The sequence below is a fragment of the Artemia sp. Qi Xiang Cuo genome, chromosome 9 (genome assembly GCF_049724085.1).
Source record: "Artemia sp. Qi Xiang Cuo chromosome 9, ASM4972408v1, whole genome shotgun sequence".
In the NCBI taxonomy this organism is placed as follows: domain Eukaryota; kingdom Metazoa; phylum Arthropoda; class Branchiopoda; order Anostraca; family Artemiidae; genus Artemia; species Artemia sp. Qi Xiang Cuo.
The window spans coordinates 76,756,179-76,780,994 of NC_142802.1; the positions used below are offsets into that span (position 1 = coordinate 76,756,179).

The window sequence follows — 24,816 nt, forward strand, 5'->3', positions numbered from 1 at the left end:
TATACACCCTGAATTGGTATATATAGAGCAGGGGGTAAAATTCATTTCCAACAAAAATGATTACAATATTTGGAAAGAGCATAAAAAAAGGCATCAAGTGGTACATTTACTTTATTCATAAGTCAATAATATGAATGACAAAAAAAATTACCAGCTACTCCAATCATTGACAATACACTCAGAGAAGAAATGTTGCTGAATTCATGTATTAGAACACAGCTAACTGGCATGTGTGAGACATCCTGGATTAAAAAGGCACACTTACTCAATGCAGTTTATGGTAGAGCTCCCTAGAATCATGGAAGCTCTTGAAATCATCAGCAGCTGAGCAAAATTCACAACTGTACTAAAAGCAAAATCCTTATTGACTGCTGTCACATCATCTTATCTGAAAGTAGCATTTAGTCTTTTAATAATGCATCTGGACTGATTTTACCACCCAGTTGGCTATTTAAGAAGAACAGCTTGGACCTTGTATCTGTAGCAAGCCATGTTAAGGACCCTTTTACTCAGCTGCCAGTCAAGCAAAAGTAAGGTAAAAAACAATATAGATGTATGAGTAGTTCACCACATAAGGACACATGTTAAGAAAACAATTCTTACTTCATAATATGCACAATGATCCTAGTAAATACATTTTGCAGCAGGGGGACCTTTATCTTTACTTTTTTCCTTGTTTTTCCAGTTTTTCTAAGAAATCTCATGATTTTTTTAGAACATATATATTAACAGAGTATATACCCCCACCCCCCTAATGTGCAAATATTTACCCAGAATTGCATTCTGAATCTAAATGTAATATTCAGTTGCATTAAAAATGAACCTAAACCCCACCCCCATGATGTGCAAGTATATAGCCCACCCTGATTTGGATATATTTAGGGTTGGGGTAAAGTTCACTTGTGATGCAAATGAAGGTTATATTTAGATTCAGAATGCAATTCTAGTTATATATTTGCACATAAGGGAGTAGGGACAGGGGAATCCTGAGGGGGGGAGGGGGGCAAGGAGAGGTGTGCTACCCTGCATCTTTTTTTGGCTTTTGGTAAAATGTTTGCCAAAGGTGAAAATTTTTGCAGAAAGTTTGCAAAATCAGCCAAAATTTAGCAAAATTCTTGATTTATGCAGAAAATTCTGCAAAAATCAAGTAGTCGTTAAGTAAATATTAAAGATTGTCCCCTCCCCCAATGAAATGAGCCTTGGGATGTTCCTGGGTAGGGGTATATACTCTGTTAATATATAGGTTCAAAGAAATTCATGAATTTCTTAGAAGACTGGAAAACAAGGAAAGAACTGAAGATAAAGGTTATCCCACTGCAAAATATATTTACTAGGATTATTGCACATATTATGAAGTAAGAATTGTTTCTTAACATGTCTCTTTATGAGGTGGACTGTTCTTACATCTATACTGCCAGAAGTCTCAAGGATAGCAAAAAAGCAAACAGATCAGATTGATGTGCCATTCAGTTCATACAAGGAATTAATTAAAAAAACTTTCCACAAAATAAGTTTTTCAAAGAAAAGTAAAGAACTCCATTAAAAAAAATCAAATAATCTACCAAGCGTGAAACTACCACAAATCAGCATCAATAAATAAATGAAAAACAAAACAAACAGAAATTAAAGTAAATAACCAAGTCAAATTCAAAACAAGCAGAAATTAACATAAAGTTGGGCTCAAAACCCCTATGCCTTCCCAAGGCCAGAACAAAATATGCACTTTACTGAAAAAAATATAAATGTTTTTACTTTTATAACTTTAATAAATCAGATAATATTAACATTTTGATTACTAAGTATCAGTATATGTATATTAAATGGACAATGTGCATACATTTGTATTTTTTTCAGTAAAGTGCAAATTTTGTTGTGGCCTTGGGAAGGCATAGGGGCTGGGAAGGTCTAGTGCCAAAAAGGGCACTAGGTCTTTCAATGTCCAATTGAATGAGCCCTTTTTGAAACAGTAACGCTTTCTAAAAACACCTTATATGCCCCCAGGGCATAAATTACAACCCTTACCCTATGGGCTGTTAGGTTGGTTGTCAGCCTCTAAGACCTAATTTCCAGAACTTTCAACTATGTTAAACAAAATGGCTATCTCAAAATTTTGATTGGATGTATTTGGGGAAATGGTGGGCGTGAGAGGAGTGTTAGCCACTCTCCCGTCACTTTCAACTATTAAAAGTGGCACTAGCCCTTTCAATTTCCAATCAAATGAGCCCTTTTGAAGTTTCTAATACAAAACTTTCTATAAAAACCTTACATGCCTCCAGTGCGTAACTTACAACCCTTGCCCTGTGGGCTGGGGGGGATGTCATTCCCAAAGATATAATTTCCAGAACTTTCTACTATGTTGAAGAAAATGGCTATCTGAAAATTTAGATTGAAAGTGTTTGGAGGAATGGTGGTTGTGAGAGGGGGGCTAGTTACCCTCCAATCACTTTTTACTTTTAAAAGAGCACTAGCCATCTCAATTTCCAATTGAATGAGTCCCTTTTGAAGTTTTACAACAACTCTTTCTATAAAAACCTTATATGCCTCCAGGGCATAACTTACCTTTGCCCTGGGGACTCTGGGGGATTTGTCATCCTTGAATACATAATTTCCAGAACTTTCAACTACATTGAACAGAATGGCTATCTCTAAACTTTGATTGAATGTATGTGGGGAAATGCTTTGCGTGAGAGGGGGTTTAATTACTCTCCACACACTTTTGACTATTAAAAAGGGCAATTTCAATTTCCAATCAAATGAGCCCTTTTTGAATTTTCTACTACAACTTTCTATATAAACCTTATATGCCCCCAGGGCATAACTTATAACCCTTGCACTGAGGGGTCTGAGAGGGTTATCATCATAAAAAACCTAATTTCCAGAACATTCAACTACATTGAACGAAATGAATATCTCAAAATATTGATTGGATGTGCTTAGGAAAATATTGGGTGTGAGAGGAGTGTTAGTTGCTATCCAATCACTTTCAACTATTAAAAAAGGCACTAGTCCTTTCAATTTCCAATTGAACGAGTCCTTTTACAGTTTCTATGACAATGCTTTCAATAAAAACTTCATGTGCCCCCAGGGCGTAACTTACAACCCTTGCCCTGAGGGCTATGGTGGGGAAAGGTTTTAATCCTCAAAAACCTATTTTCCAGAACCTAAAACTATGTTGAATAAAATACTATCTCAAAATTTTGAGTGGATGTGTTTGGGGAAAAAGTGGGCGTGAGAGGGGGGTGAGTTGTCCTCCAATCACTTTCAACTATTAAAAAGGGCACTAGCCCTTTGAATTTCCAATCAAATGAGCCTTTTTTGAAGTTCCTACAACAACACCTTCTATAAAAACCTTATATGGGCCCAGGGCATAACTTACAATCCTTGCCCTGAGGGCTGTGGGGAAGTGTCCTCCTCAAAAACATAATTTCTTTCTGGAAATCAACTATGCCGAACAAAATGGCTATTACAAAATTTTTATTGGATGTGTTTGGGGAAATGGTGGGTGTGGACGGGGTGTTAGTTGCCTACCAATGACTTTTGACTGTTAAAAAGGGCACAAGCCACTCCAATTTCCAATTGAATGAGCCCTTTTCAAAGCTTCTACAACAAATTCTTTGATACAAAGTGCCCTGCTCTAAAGGAAAAAATAAATAAATAATACATTGTGCCATTGTTTTAATATGCCCCCAGGGCATAACTTAAAACCCTTGCCCTGAGGGTTTTTGGGGAGTGTCCTCCTCAAAAATATATTTTCTATCTGCAAATCAACTATGCTGAACAAAATAGCTATCTCAAAATTTTGATTGGATGTGTTTGGGGGAATGATGGGCGTGGGGGTGCTGGATTGCTCTTCAATCACTTTCAACTATTAAAAAGGGCACTAGCCACTCCAATTTCCAATCGAATGAGCCCTTTTCGAAGTTTCTATTAAAACTCCTTTGATACAAAGTACCCTGGTATGGACAAAAAAAAATACTACATTGTGCCAACATTGTTCTTTACTTAGGCAGTGCAATTGCACTGCCTATGATATTATAGATGGTCAGTTTTTATTCCCCTGTTGCATATGATCATTTCTGACTTAGAAAGCCATTTTTCCATAGAAACCCTTGACAGTGGCTCCCAACCAATTTCAGGCCATGCCCCACCAAGACACTTCTACAATCCTGATGCCCCCTTAGGGTATAGAAATTCAGGTTATTCACCTGAGGAAAGCTTATCTATTTTTGGGTTATCCTTTACACTCTTTTTATATAAATGAAATATTTTCTGAATGCAGCACTTTTTATAGATTCCACTGCGACTGAATTCTTGTGTAACTGAACCCCTTGCTACTAAACTTGTGTGTGTCTGACCCCATGTGCAAATGAATCCCATGTTACTGATCCTCAGTGTAACTGAGCCCCCATGCAAATTAACCCTCAGGCAACCCCCATTTAAGTGAGCCCTTGTCAAACTAAACCCCCTTTAACTGAACCTTCATGCAACTGAAACCCTGTTTAATTGAGCCCTTGTGTAACTAAACCCCATAAAACTAACCCTCAAGCAAATCAACTCTAATTCAACCTTATTCAGAGGTTTCCATGGCCAAACATACTTGAAGGTCATGGGTGCTATAATTTGTGAAACTTTTTTTAAAAAGAGCCAAAATCACTGTTAAGTCTCCCTTTTTTCTTTTACTTCTCCTGTACTGATAGGGCATTAGAACATCAAAGAGAGCAGTTTAATATTATTTGAAATATAATATTCATAATTACATTATTTTTATTATTTTGTCATGACAACACAATTATAAAATGCCTTAATACCTTAAATTGCACTTGCTGGCAATAAGGACAAGTCCTGTGAATGCCAGTCACTGATGATGATAATTCAACTTGTTAGGTGCATCCTATATTGTGAACCAAGCTCTCTTGCACCAGTCTTTGTCAACTGCAGACTTGAAGGCTTCAGCACTGGGCAACATAATAGCATTCTGGCAAAGGGAATTCCATAGGCTGACTACGCAGTTAGAATAGAATTTGTTTTGCAGCCTGGTGTTAACAGGTTTTCGATAAAGCTTCAAGGGGTGGTCTCTAGTACTTGGGGAACTGACTATCTTGAATAGGTTGGGGATCCCACTCTGGCCACATACTAACTTTATGCCATCATTACATCTCCTTGTCTACATCTATATGTGAGAGATGGTAGTTTGAGCTTACGTAATTGGGTAGGATATGTAAGATGTTGAAATCCCTTTATGCATTTAGTTGCACATCACTGCACTGATTCTAAAATTTAGATATCACTCTTATTTACTGGATTAGCAACACACATCCTAAATTCCAATTTTTGTCTGATCAGGTTCTTTAAGAACCTGGTGATCACAGCTGGAGATCTACTGCAAAATGTTCTTTTTATTAAACCAAGAGTTTGGTTGGCACTGGCTACTACAGACTGCACATGAAAATGAAACTTGAGCTTATCATCAACCAAGACTCCCAGGTCTTTTTCACCAAGACTATATATGAGTGGCTGTTTTGAACCATTGCTGGATTCCATAAAATACTGGCACAAAGAGTATTTTTCTGCAAAATAAATGACCCTGCATTTCTGGATATTAAATTCAAGCCACCAGGATTTTGTCCACTTTGACAATGCATGAAGATCAAATGTCCAATAAGAGAGTCATACTTACTCCTGCCATTTACCTGTGCAACCATATAAACATTTGCCTCTCAATTAATTGGACTACCTGTCTTGGCTTTTTCTACAATTAGCTATGTCTTGCTTCCTAGTGCAAAATACTTGATTTTCAATTCAAAATCAACAGACTTGGTCATGGCCTTCAGCCTTGACCTCATATTTTGGAATCATCTGTATACAATAAAATTTTATTCTCTATGATTGAAGGTGCATTGTTGATAAAAATTTTAAATAAAGTTGGACCCAAACCTGAACTCCACTTTTTAGATCTGCTTTTTTAGCATTTTGTGGTGTTTGATTTCTGATCTTGGACAGCTATTAGCAAAGATCCATCACGGTGAATGTTAAGAGAAAACATTGATTTTAACAATTTGAAAATTGCAACTCTTATTGCAGTAATCCTTTTTATTTCAAAGGGGGTATTAGGAGAAATTTTTAGGTAAATTTCCAAGTTTTTGGAGAGAGAATCTTGGGCAGGGGGAGGGGAAATACTTTCGACTGGGGAGATATTTTTCCTTTTTTTGGAGCTTCTAGAAAGAACCTCTTGAAACCCATTATCATCATTTATAGTGACATTAGCCCCTACACTGATCATTGTCCTATTCTCAGAATTAGAGCTATCATGTGAGCTTTGTGATAGTGAGCTTGACCAGCGAGGATGGGGATCAATTTCATTTAGTATTTGGGGTGGGATCTGGGGGGACTTTTTTTTGAGGGGAAGGAGTTCTATGCATTGCTTTTTGGAATAAGCTTTAATCTAAACAAGAAAGGATAATAGTTTGATAACAGACCGTCTGCACTCTACTGTGGGGAAAAAAACTTCACCATCCACAAAAGAAACACCACAGTATGGCCCTGAGGAGGATTTTGAGCACGATTGGTTCAGTACAACCACTGATATATCAAGATAATAATTCACAGGAAATTTATTTGTAAATTTCTTAAAATGTTGCTGGTGTTGTGATGATGGTGTGAATCATTGATCTACTAAGTTGTTATTTCTTCTTCTTCTTGTTCAGCTATTAGTCATCAGTATGATAACACCTTTCCAAAATACTATTTATTCTTCCAAATTTTATTTGAAATTTCAATAGAACTTTGCAGTAAAATATTGAATTTCAGATGCTGGAGAAAAATCACAATACCTGTACTTCTCTGTTACATTATAAAAGCTGGAGACCTCTTCATAGATGAATTGATATTTACTTCAAGATGTGACATGTTTTCATCCTCTCTGAGAATTGCTGGATTACAGTCATCACCACTTGCAAGAAGTCCCATTAGATAAGAAGGGCTTCTAAAAAAAGGCTAGCTATTTAAAAGGTGTCTTGTAGTGTGAAGGAGTAACTTGGCTTTAGTCATTTTTCCCACTGAATTTGTTTTAGTTAGACATTAGTGAATTTTTATTGGCTAAATTAAGGGTTTTGTGTTTAAATTGTAAATAAAAGCTGCATTGCTCAGCAGAAATAGGATAGAAAAAAAAACAATAAATAATGAAATCTAATATATGTTGCATATAGGAAAAAAAGAACCAAGGGATACCCACCCCCTTTTTTTGCAATTAATTAAAAAAACTTTTGCCGCAAAATAAGTTTTTCAAAGAAAAGTAAAGAACTCCATTAAACAAAAAATGAACAAAAATAAAATTAAATAATCTACCAAGCGTGAAACTACCACAAATCATCATCAATAAATAAATGAAACCCAAAACAAACAGAAATTACAATAATTAACTGAGTCAAACTCAAAACGAGCAGAAATTAACAGAAGTTGGGCGCAAAACCCCTATGCCTTCCCAAGGCCAGAACAAAATTTGCACTTTACTGAAAAAATATAAATGTTCTTACTTTTATAACTTTAATAAATCAAATAATATTAACATTTTGATTACTAAATATCAGTATATGTATATTAAACTGACAGTGCACATTCATTTGTATGAGCCCCTTTTAAAGTTTTACAACAACTCTATCTATAAAAACCTTATATGCCCCCAGGGCAGAACTTACAACTTTTGCCCTTGGATTTCTGGGGGGTTTGTCACCCTTAAATACATAATTTCCAGAAATTTTAACTACGTTGAACAAAATGGCTATCTCTAAACTTTGATTGAATGTTTTTGGGGAAATGGTGGGCTTAAGGGGGGGTTAATTACTCTCCACTCACTTTCGATTATTATAAAGGGCAATTTCAATTTCCAATTAAATGAGCCCTTTTTGAAATTTCTATATCAACTTTCTATATAAACTTTATATGCCTCCAGAGCATAACTTACAACCCTTGCACTGAGGGCTCTGAGGTGGTTATCATCCTAAAAGATCTAATTTCAAGAACTTTCAACTATGTTGAACAAAATGGATGTCTAAAAATCTTGATTGGATGTGTTTGGGAAAATGATGGGCGTGAGAGGGGCGTTAGTCGCTCTCCAATCACTTTCAGCTATTATAAAAGGCACTAGCCCTTTCAATTTTCAATCAAATGAGCCTTTTTTGAAGTTTCTACAACAAAACCTTCTATAAAAACCTTATATTGGCCCAGGGCATAACTTAGGCCCAGGGCCCAGGGCATTTCAATTTCCCTTGCCCTGAGGGCTATGGTGGGGAAAGGTTTTAATCCTCAAAAACCTATTTTCCAGAACCTAAAACTATGTTGAATAAAATACTATCTCAAAATTTTGATTGGATGTGTTTGGGGAACAAGTGGGCGTGAGAGGGGGGTTAGTTGTCCTCCAATCACTTTCAACTATTAAAAAGGGCACTATCCCTTTGAATTTTCAATCATAGGAGCCTTTTTTGAAGTTCCTACAACAACACCTTCTATAAAAACCTTATATGGGCCCAGGGCATTACTTACAATCCTTGCCCTGAGGGCTTTGGGGAAGTGTTCTCCTCAAAAACATAATTTCTATCTGGAAATCAACTATGCCGAACAAAATGGCTATCTCAAAACTTTGATTGGATGTGTTTTGGGAAATGGTGGTTTTGGAAGGGGTTTTAGTCACCTACCAATGACTTTTGACTATTAAAAAGGGCACAAGCCACTCCAATTTCCAATTAAATGAGCCCTTTTCGAAGTTTCTACAACAACTTCTTTGATACTAAGTGCCCTGCTCTAAAGGAAAAAACTAATAAATAATACATTGTGCCAACTTTGTTCTTATATACCCCAGGGCATAACTTAAAACCCTTGCCCTGAGGGGTGTTGGGGAGTGTCCTCCTCAAAAATATATTTTCTATCTGCAAATCAACTATGCTGAACAAAATGGCTATCTCAAAATTTTGATTGGATGTGTTTGGGGGAATGATGGGCATGGGGGCTCTGGATTGCTCTTCAATCACTTTCAACTATTAAAAAGGGCACTAGCCACTCCAATTTCCAATCGAATGAGCCCTTTTCGAAGTTTCTATAAAAACTCCTTTGATACAAAGTACCCTGGTATGGACAAAAAAAAAATACTACATTGTGCCAACATTGTTCTTTACTTAGGCAGTGCAATTGCGCTGCCTATGATATTATAGATGGTCAGTTTTTATTCCCCTGTTGCATATGATCATTTCTGACTTAGAAAGTCATTTTTCCATAGAAACCCTTGACAGGGGCTCCCAAGCAATTTCAGGCCATGCCCCACCAAGACACTTCTACAATCCTGATGCCCCCTTAGGGTATAGAAATTCAGGTTATTCACCTGAGGGAACCTTATCTATTTTTGGGTTGTCCTTTACTCTCTTTTTATATAAATGAAATATTTTCTGAATGCAGTACTTTTATAGATTCCACTGCAACTGCATTCTTGAGTAACTGAACCCCTTGCTACTAAACTTGTGTGTGTCTGACCCCATGTGCAAATGAATCCCATGTTACTGATCCTCAGTGTAACTGAGCCCCCATGCAAATTAACCCTCAGGCAACCCCCATTTAAGTGAGCCCTTGTCAAACTAAACCCCCTTTAACTGAACCTTCATGCAACTGAAACCTTGTTTAATTGAGCCCTTGTGTAACTAAACCCCATAAAACCTATCCCTCAAGCAAATCAACTCTCATTCAACCTTATTCAGAGGTTTCCATGGCCAAACATACTTGAAGGTCATGGGTGCTATAATAACTGTAACCTAGTAAGAGAAAGCCCATAGTGACCACAATCTTAAAGATACATTGAAAAAAATGCTATTTCATAAGAAAAACTTGCTATTAATGCTGATTCAGGAAAAATAACTATTACTTAAATTAATAGCAAAAGTTTATTTCTGAAAAAATTTTTGGGAACTTTTAAAAAGAGCCAAAATCACTGATAAGTCTCCCTTTTTTCTGTTACTTCTCCTGTACTGATAGGGCATTAGAACATCAAAGAGAACAGTTTAATGTTATTTGATATATAATATTCATAATTACATTATTTTTATAATTTTGTCATGACAACACAATTATAAAATGCCTTAATACCTTAAATTACCTTAAATTGCACTTGCTGGCAATAAGGACAAGTCCTGTGAATGCCAGTCACTGATGATGATAATTCAACTTGTTAGGTGCATCCTATATTGTGAACCAAGCTCTCTTGCACCAGTCTTTGTCAACTGCAGACTTGAAGGCTTCAGCACTGGGCAACATAATAGCATTCTGGCTAAGGGAGTTACATAGGCTGACTATGCAGTTAGAATAGAATTTGTTTTGCAGCCTGGTGTTAGCACGTTTTCAATAAAGCTTCAAGGGGTGGCCTCTGGTACTTGGTGAACTGACTATCTTGAATAGGTTGGGGATCACACTCTGGCCACATACTAACTTTATGCCATCATTACATCTCCTTGTCTACATCTATATGTGAGAGATGGTAGTTTGAGCTTACGTAATTGGGTAGGATATGTAAGATGTTGAAATCCCTTTATGCATTTAGTTGCACATCACTGCACTGATTCTAAAATTTAGATATCACTCTTATTTACTGGATTAGCAACACACATCCTAAATTCCAATTTTTGTCTGATCAGGTTCTTTAAGAGCTTGGTGATCACAGCTGGAGATCTACTGCAAAATGTTCTTTTTATTAAACCAAGAGTTTGGTTGGCACTGGTTACTACAGACTGTACATGAAAATTAAGCTTGAGCTTATCATCAACCAAGACTCACAGATTTTTTTCACCATGACTGCATATGAGTGGATGTTTTGAACCATTGCTGGATTCCATAAAATACTGGCACAAAGAGTAATTTTCTGCAAAATAAATGACCCTGCATTTCTGGATATTAAATTCAAGCCACCAGGATTTTGTCCACTTTGACAATGCATGAAGATCAAATGTCCAATAAGAGAGTCATACTTACTCCTGCCATTTACCTGTGCAACCATTTAAACATTTGCCTCTCAATTAATTGGACTACCTGTCTTGGCTTTTTCTACAATTAGCCATGTCTTGCTGCCTACTGCAAAATACTTGATTTCAATTCAAAATCAACAGACTTGGTCATGGTCTTCAGCCTTGACCTCATATTTTGGAATCATCTGTACATAATAAAATTTTATTCTCTATGATTGAAGGTGCATTGTTGATAAAAATTTTAAATAAAGTTGGACCCAAACCTGACCTCCACTTTTTAGATCTGCTGATTCTGAGAAGAAGGTTGATCTGTTGTCTTCAAATACCCTTACCACCTACTTTCTATTGGTAAGAAATTGCATTATCCAGTTGACAATATCATTATGGATGCCCATTGCACAGAGTTTAGAGTTTAGTCTCCTGTTGCAAACTTTATCAAATGCTTTGGCTATATCCAGTAATAACATGTCAACAGGAGATCTCTCATCCATAAGTTTTGAGACATGCTTGTATGTGTTGATAAGGTTAGTGTCAACTGATTGATTAGGACAAATCCATGTTGATTAGGTGATAGTAGATTATTGGTATTTAAATAAACAATAATGGCTGAATTGACTATACCTTCTATTAGTTTCCCAATTGCTGAGGTAAGATAATGGGTTGATAATTGTTAGCTTCATTTCTATTGCTTCCTTTGTGTACATGGGGTGATGTAAGCATCCTCCCAATCTTGCAGAATATATTTAGTAGTAAGGGACTTTTGGAAAAGTAGAGTGAGAGGATGCAACAACACTGTATATGTCTTGTCTAGTAGGTGGGGGGGGGGGCTACTCCATCTGGTCCTGTAAGATTTATTTGGGTTAATCTTCTTCAATTGGGTTTCTACATCAGATTTGGTTATATTAATGGGTACCGTGCCATTTAAAATTTCATACCTTGGGAGATCTTATGGCAACAAAATCCAATTTTAGTCTCATTTCCGGAGCGTAAATGCGTGAAACCATAAAAGTTCTACTCCTGAAATCTCCATGATAAAAAATTGTTGTACTGGTGTTTAAAATCTCCTTCTTGAATAAGTTTTGAAAAAAAAAACTCATCTGAATACAAAGCTGATGCATTAATGTTGGAGGCTATTTATTTTCATTTCAATGCTAAAATTAGTTATTAAACAGATTCCTAGAATTCTTCTTCTTCTATTTAACAGCAGGCGGGCTTTTCAGTAACACTATTTAGCCCTTTTCCTTTTGCCTCACTCTGTGGGCTACAGAGCTACTGGCTTGATTGCCTCATATTTATTAGATATTTTCAGATATCTTTCAGTAGATCGTTCGACTCTAAGAGTTCAATTATGAGATAATAGATTTTGATTTCTATGCTCTATGTGCAGGTATGGTTGGCTAGGCTCTTGGCTGATAGTGATATTTTGTGGTGTTTGAAGCATTTTAACAGTTCACAAAGCAAGGTATGTTGTGCAGACGTCAGCACATTACATTCAAATAGGCAATGGTCAATTGTTTCATTATTCATATTACAATGCCTGCAAAGAGGGGACAGGGGAATTGAACCACTTGAATTGGAAAACTTATACGAGAATGCAAGAAAATTTAGTCCATTTGTTCCAGAACGAATGTATACGAGAATGCAAGAAAATTTAGTCCATTTGTTCCAGAACGAATTCTATGGTAAATTTTAGAAAAATACTTATTGGGAAAGGGGGAAAGGATAGGATTATTCTTATTAGAATTAATATCTGATATTAATCTACTGGAATTTCAATTTCACAGGACTTTCAATTTCTACTGGAATAATCCAATTTCACAGGAAGCGAAACCATGTTAATGCAAAACTAACTCTAAATAAAACAACTATTCCAGAAGATAATAATATTAATTACCTAGGTCTCATGCTTGACCAAAAACTTAATTTCACCTCCACATTTCAAACACAATAAAAATGTTATAGAAAAGCAAATATACTAAAAAGACTTCTTTCCACACCCTGGGGTTAAGGAGAAAACCTTACTCCAGTTTTATAAATCACATATAAGACCCCATATTGACTATGGACTCATTGTCTATGGTGCTTGTGCAAAGACCCAGATGCAAAAATCGAAACAACACAAAATGATATAATACGTCTCATACTTGGTCTTGGGAAACCCACAAGCACCAAGTCTCTGCTTATGGAGGGTGGATTAACAACAATAAGGGAGAGACGTAGCTTTCTCTCGATAAAACATCTTACAAAAATTGAATCAAATAGCTCACACACATTACATAATTGGTTAAGAAATCCAGCCATGTATAGAGTTATTGCAGATGAGTATGCCAATATTCAAAAGAAGTTCCCAGTACCAGCAAAGTCTATTGCACCTACTTTCCCCCAATCCCCTCCATGGAATTGGTCATTTCCCATAATAAATACTGAATTTTCAAAATGGAATAAAGATTTAACCCCCATTGCTTTTGTTCAGAAAAAATTTGCAGAACTTAATACAATTACCTATAAAAATCACTTCCAAATATTTGTTGATGGGTCAAAAATGAATGAGAAGGTTGCAAGTGGTGTTTTCCTTCCTCACCTGAAAATTGCAATGGGCAAGAGATTATTTAATAATTTATCTATAATGTCTGCTGAGTTAAATGCCATAATCATGGCATTAGAACACCTTAAGCAAAACCAATCTTTGATTGAAAATTCGAATAATATTATCATTTATTCCGATTCTTTATCAAGCCTTGAGTTGCTGGCCTCAGCTCCTCAATATAAGTTGGACATTGACACTTATCATTGTCTCAGTATTATTGATAATCTTGCTGCAAGTGGCATAAAAACTTACTTTCAGTACATTCCTAGCCACTTTGGCATAAGTGGTAATCATCAGGTTGATGAAATAGCAAAAAATGCTATAAATATTGACCAGCCAAGTGGGAGACCAATACCAATTAGAGATATTTACCGATGGAGGCTATCAGATATTAATTTTAATAAGATTAAACCTATCCTTTCCCCCTTTCCCAATAAGTATCTTTCTAAAATTTATCATAGAATTCGTTCTGGAACAAATGGACTAAATTTCCTTGCATTCTCATATAAGCTTTCTAATTCAAGTGGTTCAATTCCCCTGTCCCCTCTTTGCAGGCATTGTAATATGAATAATGAAACAATTGACCATTGCCTATTTGAATGTAATATGCTGACGTCTGCACAACATACCTTGCTTTCTAAACTGTTAAAATACTTCAAACACCACAAAATCCCACTATCAGCCAAGAGCCTAGCCAACTATACCTGCACACAGAGTATAGAAATCGACATCTATCATCTTATATTTGAACTCCTAGAGTCGAAAGATCTGCTGAAAGATATCTGAATATATCTAATAAATATGAGGCAATCAAGCCAGTAGCTCTGTAGCCCACAGAGTGAAGCAAAAGGAAAAGGGCTAAATAGTGTTACTGAAAAGCCCGCCTGCTGTTAAATAGAAGAAGAAGATCTACTGGAAATTACTAAAAAGTGCTTGATTCTTCTTCTTCTTCTGTTTCAAAGCAGGCGGGCTTTTCAGTAGATACTATTTAGCTCTTTTCTTTTTGCTTCACTCTGTGGGCTACAGAGCTACTGGCTTGGTTGTCTCTTATTTATTAGATATTCTCAGATATCTTTCAGTAGATCTTTCGACTCAAGGAGTTCAAATATAAGATGATAGATGTCGATTTCTATGCTCTGTGTGCAATTTTAGTTCGCTAGGCTTTTGGCTGATAGTAAGATTTTGTGATGTTTGAAGCACTTTGACAGTTTACAAAGCAAGGTATGCTGTGCAGACGTCAGCATATTACATTCGAATTGGCAGTGGTCAATTGTTTCATTATACATTTTACAATACCTGAAAAGAGGGGACAGGGGAACAGAACCACTTGAATTAGGAAACTGATAAGAGAGTGCAAGAAAAGTTAGTCCATTTGTTCCAGAACGAATTCTATGATAAATTTTAGAAAAATACTTATTGGAAAATGGGGAAAGAATAGGATTATTCTTATTAAACATAATATCTGATAGTCTCCATCAGTAAATATCTCTAATGGGGATTGGTCTCCCACTTGGCTGGTAAATATTTATAGAATTTTTTGCTATTTCATCAAACTGATGATTACCACTTATACCAGACTGGGTAGGAATGTACTGAAGATAAGTTCTTATGCCACTTGAAACAAGATTATCTATAATACTAAGACCATGATAAGTGTCAATATCCAACTTATACTGAGGAGCTGAAGACAGCAGCTCAAGGCTTGATAAAGAGTCAGAATAAACTATAATTTTATCTGAGTTAGCAATAAAAGGTTTGTTTTCCATAAGGTGTTCTAATGCGATGATTATGGCATTTAACTCAGCAGACATTATAGATACATTATTATACAATCTCTCACTCATTGCAATTTTCAGGTGAGGAAGGAAAGCACCACTTGCTACCTTCTCATTCATTTTGGACCCATCAACAAAGATTTGGAAATGGTTTTTATAAGTAGTTGTTTTAAGTTCAGCAAATTTTTTCTGGATAAAAGCAATTGGGGTTAAATCTTTAGTCCACTTTGAGAAATCAGTATTTATTATGGGGATTGACCAATTCCATGGAGGGGATTGGGGGAAAGTAGGTGCAATAGACTTTGCGGGTACAGGGAACTTCTTCTGAATTTTGGCATACTCGTCTGCAATGCCTCTATACATGGCTGGATTTCTTAACCAATTATGTAGGGTGTGTGAGCTATTTGATTCAATTTTTGTATGATGTTTTATCAAGAGAAAGCTGCGTCTCTCCCTTATTGTTGTTAATCCAATCTCCATAAGCAGAAACTTGGTGCTTGTGGGTTTCCTAAGACCAAATATGAGACGTATTATGTCGTTTTGTATTGTTTCAATTTTTTGCATCTGGGTCTTTGCACATGCACCATAGACGATGAGCCCATAGTCAATATGGGGTCTTATATGTGATTTATAAAACTGGAGTAAGGTTTTCTCCTTACAGCCCCAGGGTGTGGAAAGAAGTCTTTAGTATAATTGTTTTTCTATATTTTTTTTTATTGTGTTTGAAATGTGGAGGTGGAAGTTAAGTTTTTGGTCAAGCATGAGACCTAGGTAATTAATATGATTATCTTCTGGAATAGTTGTTCCATTTAGAGTTAGTCGTGCATTAACATGATTTCGCTTTCGGTGAAATTGGATTATTTTTGACTTGGTAGGTACAATGGGTAAATCTGAATGTTGAGAGAATTTTTCAAATTGGAGAAGTGACTTTTGCAGCTTTGACTGTGCAATCTCAAAGGTGTTGCCTGATGACCATAGTACCAGATCATCAGCATATTGTAGATTCGTGTGGGGAGGTTCATGCCCCAGAGATATAGGGCAAAGAGGAGGCAGCTGAAGACTGCTCCCTGAGGAAGGCCTTTGATTATTGTGTATTAGGGTGAAGAGGCTGAACCTACACAAACAATGAAACTTCGCAATTCTATGAAAGATTTTATAAAAGATATTAGCTTGGAGGGTAGTCCAAGGTTTGCAAGAATATTTAAAAGGATTTGGTGGTCCACATTGTCATATGCCCCATCAAAATCTGGCAAAGTTGCAACTAGGACATTATTTTTTTGAAAACGATTCGTTTTTTACATTTGTTAATAATATAGAAATATCTGTTGAGGAGTGGTGTTTCCTGTAACCAGTTTGAGCGTGAGGCATAATATAATTTTTTCCGACAAATCAGAGGAGTAGATGAAAAATCATTTCCTCCATTATTTTTCCCATCATTTTCCCCATCACAGGAGTAATCATTGTGGGCTTAAAGACTCAGGGTTATTTTTGGTTTTATTTTTCTTTAGGATTGGTAGGAGGGACGAACATTTCCAGATATTGGGGAACACAGATGAAGCCCAAGCATGATTATAACAATTTAGAAGTTCCTGTTTGTATGAAGGGGTGAGATTCTTTATTCATGTAGTGTGTATATTGTAATAGCTGACGCTAGTCTTGGTCCTAATATGATGTATTGCATTATTCCTTTCCTGGATTGAAAATGGGCTGGTTATATACTCGGATCCTCGGCAAGGTTGGTAACTTAGGTTCATAGGAATTGGGGACATTTTGCTGCAATTATTTGATGTTAGCTTATTAACAAAAATAGTGTCAAATAGCTTAGCTTTTTCATTATCATTGTCATAATGGGTATTATTATGTATAAGTTCATACAGGAGTGGGTTGGGGGAAGTCTTTTTCCCACAGATGTGGCTTATGACTTTATGTGTAATTGGCTCATGTGTTTCTCTGGAGAGATTATTTGCAAAATTATTATGTTTAGCATTTATTATGGTCCTTTTTAGATTAGATTCTGCTTGTAACTTTTTTAAATATGTAGTAGGTGATGGTTTTTTTTAAGAATAATCTCCTAGCTGCCTTTTTTGTTCTCCATTTATTTTAGCACTCATTTGTCCACCATGCTTTTGAATGTGTTTAGGGAAGGTTTTCCTGGGTGTTATCCTGGGGATAGCATGATTAGCTGTATTTATTAGTAAAGATGCCAAAACCTCAGCATGTGTGTCAGCTGTTGCGTTTGAAATGCATGAATTTTGGGTGAAACTTGGTAATTTCATCATTTAGCTTATTTTGGAACATAGGCCAATTTGCTTTAGTGTTGATATATTTGGAGGTATGTGATTGGGTTTCAGCAGGTTTGTTTAGGGAGCAAACTATGGCAAAGTGGTCAGCATATAGACTATCAATTTTATTTATATAAATTTTGTTCAAATATTTAATGACACAATTTGTAGGTCAATTGTAGAGAAACTGCCACTTTTGGTGTTGAAATATGTATTCAGGTTTGGAGGGGTAGCAACAGCTAATTCAGTATTATTTGAAGTCATATGCTCAATGAACTTACCAGCTTTATTTGCTGGTTTATTCCCCCACAAAAGACTGTGGGCATTAAAGTCTCCACAAATAATGATATTTTTCAACATATTAGAATTATTTATATAGCTGAAGAAATCCATGGCATCCGTGATTTGGCCATTAGCTTTATAAATGCTTATTATTTATTTTTTGGTACTATTCAGCCAAACACTGATACCACTTGTATCAAAACAATTTAAAAAATCAGGAAAGTTGATGCAACAGAATTTTATTTTATTATTAATTAATAAATCTACTCCACCTCCTTTTCTCTCTGATGATCTATCCTTTCTCAGGATAGTGTATCCCAGAGACTTAATTTGTTAATTTTGGTTAAATGAGTTTCCTGGAGGCAAGCATTATTGATAGAATTATTATTCATAAAAGATATTAATTCATTTAGCTTATTTTGTGTAAGTGATTTTACGTTCCACTGGAGTATTGGTATGTGTTGTGTTGTTGATTTACTTTTCATATGACTGTGTATCAATGTTCAGCTTTGTTAATAGTAAAGCAAAATCCTTTTTTGCTTGAATGAGCATATCATCACGGATGTAGATTTTTGCCAATTCTGTAATGATTTTTGTTTTCTGTAGTTGATGTATATTCATGGCCTGAACTGCATTACAGTTTAGAATGAATAAGCATATATTTGGGGATTGCATGTTTAGTTGTGCATCCTGTTTGTCGGTTAAGGGATTAATTCCTGGTAGTGTTTCTGGTTTGTTTCTTCTTGGGAGGGGGGACCAGGCTGACCTCATCTCATTGAACAAGGAGGCTTGTTGACTTGGTGATTCTTTCAGGTAGGGATGTGAGCTAGGGGGCTTATAGGATGGTGTTTTATAAGGGGTACTTGATGCATTGGGAGTGTTTAACTTGGGAGTTTTGGCTGGTTTCATTATGGGCTTTATTTGGTAGGGTTGGGCAGTATTTGCTTCCATAGCTGCAAAGGGGTGTGGAATGGCCTTCTCTGTTGCTATTTGGAGTGTTAGTGCTCTTTTCTTATATGCAGGACATAGTGATTTATTGGTAGATTCACGTGAGCCTTTCCAATTGATACATGTAGGCTGAGTGTTGTTGCAAGTTGTCAACTCTTTAGGATCAGATGCTTTACAATTACTACAGGCTAGGAGAATTTCATTGCATGTGTTTGTTGTGTGTCCCAGTTTGAGACACCTCTGACACTGGATAGGCTTTGGCTTGTATTCCTTGTGTGGTTTGATTTGCCCAAATAGGAATAACTTATCTGGGATATTAATTTTTCCCTTCAGTGTCAGTAAGAAAGATCTACTTGTTTTTAGGCCATTAGAGTTAGGTTTACCAAGTTGGGTAACATCTTCAACAGGGATTGTGTTGCCAGCCCTATCTGAGAGCCCTTCTTTTAACTCCTGAATAGGTATTTCTGGGGGGACATTATATAATACTATTTTTGTTGGGGATTGTTTTGGGTTCCTAGATGCACTAATCAGGATATTCAGAAGAGATTTTAGATTAATTATTGTATCTGCTGATTTCTGATCTTGGACAGCTATTAGCAAAGATCCATCGCGGTGAATGTTAAGAGAAAACATTGATTTTAACAATTTGAAAATTGCAACTCTTATTGCAATAATCTTTTTTATTTCCAAGGGGGTATTAGGATAAATTTTGAGGTAAATTCCTAATTTTTGGGAGAGAGAATCTTGGGCAGGGGGAGGGGAAATACTTTTGACTGGGGAGATTTTTTTCCTTTTTTTGGAGCTTCTACAAAGAACCTCTTGAAACCCATTATCATCTATAGTGACATTAGCCCCTACACTGATCATTGTCCTATTCTCAGAACTAGAGCTATCATGTGAGCTTTGTGATAATGAGCTTGACCAGCGAGGATGGGGATCAATTTCATTAGTATTTGGGGTGAGTTCTGGGGGACTTTTTTTTTGGGGGGGGGAGGAGTTCTATGCATTGCCTATTGGAATAAGCTTTAATCTAAACAAGAAAGGATAATACTATGATAACAGACCGTCTGCACTCTACTGTGGGGAAAAAAAAACTTCACCATCCACAAAAGAAACACCACAGTATGGCCCTGAGGAGGATCTTGAGCACGATTGGTTCAGTACAACTACTGATATATCTAGATAATAATTCACAGGAAATTTATTTGTAAATTTCTTAAAGTGTTGCTGGTGTTGTGATGATGGTGTGAATCATTGATCTACTAAGTTGTTATTTCTTCTTCTTCTTGTTCAGCTTGTAGTCATCAGTATGATAACACCTTTCCAAAATACTATTTATTCTTCCAAATTTTATTTGAAATTTCAATATAACTTTGGAGTAAAATATTGAATTTCAAATGATGGAGAAAAATTACAAAACCTGTACTTCTCTGTCAAACAGTTCGTGGTAACGAACTGTAAGTAAGGAGCGACCCGGCTCAATGGTAACCGAAACTCTAGAAAACGGGCTTTTTATACCAATAGATATATCAAAAGAATCAGATTTTAATGCTGATTTCAAATATATAAGTTTCATCAAGTTTAGTCCTACCCATCAATAGTTACGCGCCTGAGAAAATTTGGCTAATTTTTAAAAAAAGGGCAAAAGACCCCCTAAAAGTTATAGAACCCTGATGCAAATCACACCATTATATGCAGCGTACCAGAGAACCCTAATGTAGAGGTTTCAAGCTCCTGTCTACAAAAATGTGGAATTTTGCATTTTTTGCCATAAGAAAGATCACGGATGCGTTTTTTTTTTTTGTTTTTTTTTTTTTTTTTTTTTCCCCAGGGGTGATCATATCGACTCAGTGGTCCTAGAATATCGTGGGAGGGCTCATTGGAATGGAAATTAAAAGTTATGGTGCCCTTTTTAAGTGACCAAAAAAAATAGAGGGCAACTAGGCCCCCTCCCTCGCTCATTTTTTCCCCAAAGTCACCGATCAAAATTTTGAGATAGCCATTTTGTTCAGCATGGTCAAAAATATGATAAAAATGTCTTTTAGGATGACTTGATCCCCCAAAGTCCCCAGGGGGAGGGCTGAAAGTTATGAACTTTACTCTATGTTACCTTTTTGTATTGTTTAGTGGTATGTCGCCAGACTTGGTCTGAGGTTATTTGGTGGGGGAGGGGGGGGAAGGCGAGGTTCGGGGGCTATATGGAAGGATCTTTCCATGAAGGACGTTGTCATGGGGGAAGGGAAATTGCCATGAAGGGGGCGCCGGACTTGCCAGCAGTATTTATTGGTTATTGGGAAGTATACAACCATTTTCAGGAAGGATTTTTTCTGGAGGGGGGGCTAGAGGAGGGGATTACTCTGGAGAATATTTCCGTGGAGGATGTTTCTTTGGGGTAAGGGACATTTCTATGAAGGGGGCGCCGGATTTCCAAGCATTATTTAAGAAACGATCAGAAGTTAAATAAAAAAAAACAAGTTTTTTCAACTAAAATGTAAGAAGGAATATTAGAACTTAAAACGAAGAGAAATTATAACGTATGTGAGGGGGTTCTCCCCCAAGTCAATACCTCGCTGTTTACGCTACAGTTTTTTTTTAGTGCTTTCAAAAGAGCTATCTATTCTAATTAAAGGGCGTTTGTTTTTGTGGGTTTTGTGAATAATATTTTTTTTTAAATTTTACCTTAAAGTGGGTGTTTTTGACTAAGGGGACAACCCCTTCATATAAGTAATAACATATACGTAATAAAAAAAAACAATAAAAAAACAAGCGATACGGCTCAATAGCAATCGAAACTTTTAAAAACGAAATTTTGATGTCAATAAATGTATCAAAAGAATGTGTTTATAATGCTGATCCTAAATATATAAATTTTATTAAGTTTAGTATTACTCATCAAAGGCTACGAGCCTGAGAAAATTTACTCGATTTTTTAAAGAGGGGGGAAACATCCCCTACAAGTGAAAGAATTTTAATGAAAATCACACCGTCAGATTCAGCGTATCAGAAAACCCTATTACATAGGTTTCAAGCTCATATCTTCAAAAATCTGCAACTTTATATTTTTTGCCAGAAGAAAAATATACGAATATAGAAGTTAGTTACGTAAGTTAATTTGTAAAGACATCCATTTAGTAAAAGAAAATTAAAATTTTTATGCAAATAAAAGCTGCAATAAGTAAAAAACGATCAGAAATTAAATAAAAAAACAAGTTTTTTAAACTGAAAGTAAGGAGCGACATTAAAACTTAAAACGAACAGAAATTATTCCGTATATGAAAGGGCTGTCCCCTCCTCAACGCCTCGCTCTTTACGCTAAAGTTTGAATCTGTCACACAACTTTATTTTTTAAAACAATAAAAAACTTTAGCGTAAAGAGCGAGGCGTTCAGGAGGGGATAGCCCCTTTCATATACGGAATAATTTCTGTTCGTTTTAAGTTTTAATGTCGCTCCTTACTTTCAGTTTAAAAAACTTGTTTTTTTTATTTAATTACATTATAAGAGCTGGAGACCTCTTCATAGATGAATTGATATTTACTTCAAGATGTGACATGTTTTCATCCTCTCTGAGAATTGCTGGATTACAGTCATCACCTCTTGCGAGAAGTCCCATTAGATAGGAAGGGCTTCTAAAAAAAGGCTAGCTATTTAAAAGGTGTCTTGTAGTGTGAAGGAGTAACTTGGCTTTAGTCATTTTCCCCAATGAATTTGTTTTATTTAGACATTAGTGAATTTTTATTGGCTAAATTAAGGGTTTTGTGTTTAAATTGTAAATAAAAGCTGCATTGATCAGCAGAAATAGGATAGGAAAAAAGCAATAAATAATGAAATCTAATATAAGTTGCATATAGGAAAAAAAGAACCAAGGGATACCCACCCCCTTTTTTTGCAATTAATTAAAAAAACTTTTTCCGCAAAATAAGTTTTTCAAAGAAAAGTAAAGAACTCCATTAAACAAAAATGAACAAAAATAAAATTAAATAATCTACCAAGCGTGAAACTACCACAAATCATCATCAATAAATAAATGAAACCCAAAACAAACAGAAATTACAATAATTAACTGAGTCAAACTCAAAACGAGCAGAAATTAACATAAGTTGGGCACAAAAACCCCTATGCCTTCCCAAGGCCAGAGTAAAATTTGCAATTTGCTAAAAAAATATAAATGTTCTTACATTTATATCTTTAATAAACCAAATATTATTAACATTTTGATTACTAAATATCAGTATATGTATATTAAACTGACAATGGACATTCATTTGTATGAGCCCCTTTTAAAGTTTTACAACAACTCTATCTATAAAAACCTTATATGCCCCCAGGGCAGAACTTACAACTTTTGCCCTTGGATTTCTGGGGGGTTTGTCACCCTTAAATACATAATTTTCAGAAATTTCAACTACGTTGAACAAAATGGCTCTCTTTAAACTTTGATTGAATGTTTTTGGGGAAATGGTGGGCTTAAGAGGGGGTTAATTACACTCCACTCACTTTCGACTATTAAAAAGGGCAATTTCAATTTCCAATCAAATGAGCCCTTTTTGAAATTTCTATATCAACTTTCTATATAAACTTTCTATGCCCCCAGAGCATAACTTACAACCCTTGCACTGAGGGCTCTGAGGGGGTTATCATCCTAAAAGATCTAATTTCAAGAACTTTCAACTACGTTGAACAAAATGGAAATCTCAGAATTTTGAGTGGATGTGTTTGGGAATATGGTGGGTGTTAGAGGGGTGTTAGTCGCTCTCCAATCACTTTCAACTATTAAAAAAGGCACTAGTCCTTTCAATTTCCAATTAAATGAGCCCTTTTGAAGTTTCTACGTTTCCAATAAAAACCTTATACGCCCCCAGGGCATAACTTACAACCCTTGCCCTGAGGGCTGTGGGGGGAGGGGTTGTCATCATTAAAGACCCAATTTCCGAAACTTTCAACTTCGTTGAATAAGATGGTTGTCTAAAATATTGATTGGATGTGTTTGGAGAAAAGATGGGCGTGAGAAGTTATATGCCTTCAAATCACTTTCGGCTATTAAAAAGGGCACTACCCTTTTGAATTTCCAATCGAATGAGGCCTTTTCAAGTTTCTACGACAAAGATTTCAATAAAAATCTTGTATGCCCCCAGGGCATAACTTATAACCCTTGGCCTGAAGACTGGGGGGAGTCTGTTGCTCAAAGGTATAATTTCCTGAACTTCGAACTGCGTGGAGCAAAATGGCTATCTCAAAATCTTTATTGGACGTGTTTAGGGAAATGGTGGGCGTGGAAGGGATGTTAGTCGCCTTGCAATCACTTTCGACTATTAAAAAGGGCACTAGCCATTTAAATATCCAATCGAATGAGCCCTTTTCGAAGTCTCTACGACAACGCGTTATGTAAAAACCTTATATGCCCCAGGGCATAATTTACAACCCTTGCCCTGAGGGTTGTGGGGGAGGGGTTGTAATCCTCAAAGACCTAATTTCCACAACTTAAAACTACGTTGAATAAAATGGCTATCACAAAGTTTTGATTAGATGTGTTTGGAGAAAAGGTGGGCGTGACAGGCGGGTTAGTTGACCTCTAATCACTTTTGACTATTAAAAAGGGCACTAGTCCTTTGAATTTCCAATCGAATGAGCTTTTTTTTAAAGTTTCTACGGCAATGCCTTCTATAGAAAACCTTATATGCCCCCAGAGCATAACTTACAACCCTTTTCCTAAGGGCTGTGGTGGACTGTCCTCAAAAACATAATTTCTATCTGGAAATCAACTACTCTGAACTAAATGGCTATCTCAAAATTTTGATTGGATGTGTCTTGGGAAATAATGGGCTTGGAAGGGGTGTTAGTCGCCTTCCAATCACTTTCGACTATTAAAAAGGGCTCAAGCCACTCCAATTTCCAATTGAATGAGCGCTTTTCGTAGTTTCTACGACAACTTCTTCGATACGAAGTG

At 36.1% G+C, this 24,816-nt stretch overlaps 1 protein-coding gene across 1 annotated transcript in view; it reads left to right on the forward strand.

Annotated features, from left to right (window-relative positions):
• Impbeta11 (importin beta11) overlaps positions 1-24,816 on the forward strand; it is a 127,375-nt gene that overhangs the window by 820 nt on the left and 101,739 nt on the right. The window lies entirely within an intron of this gene.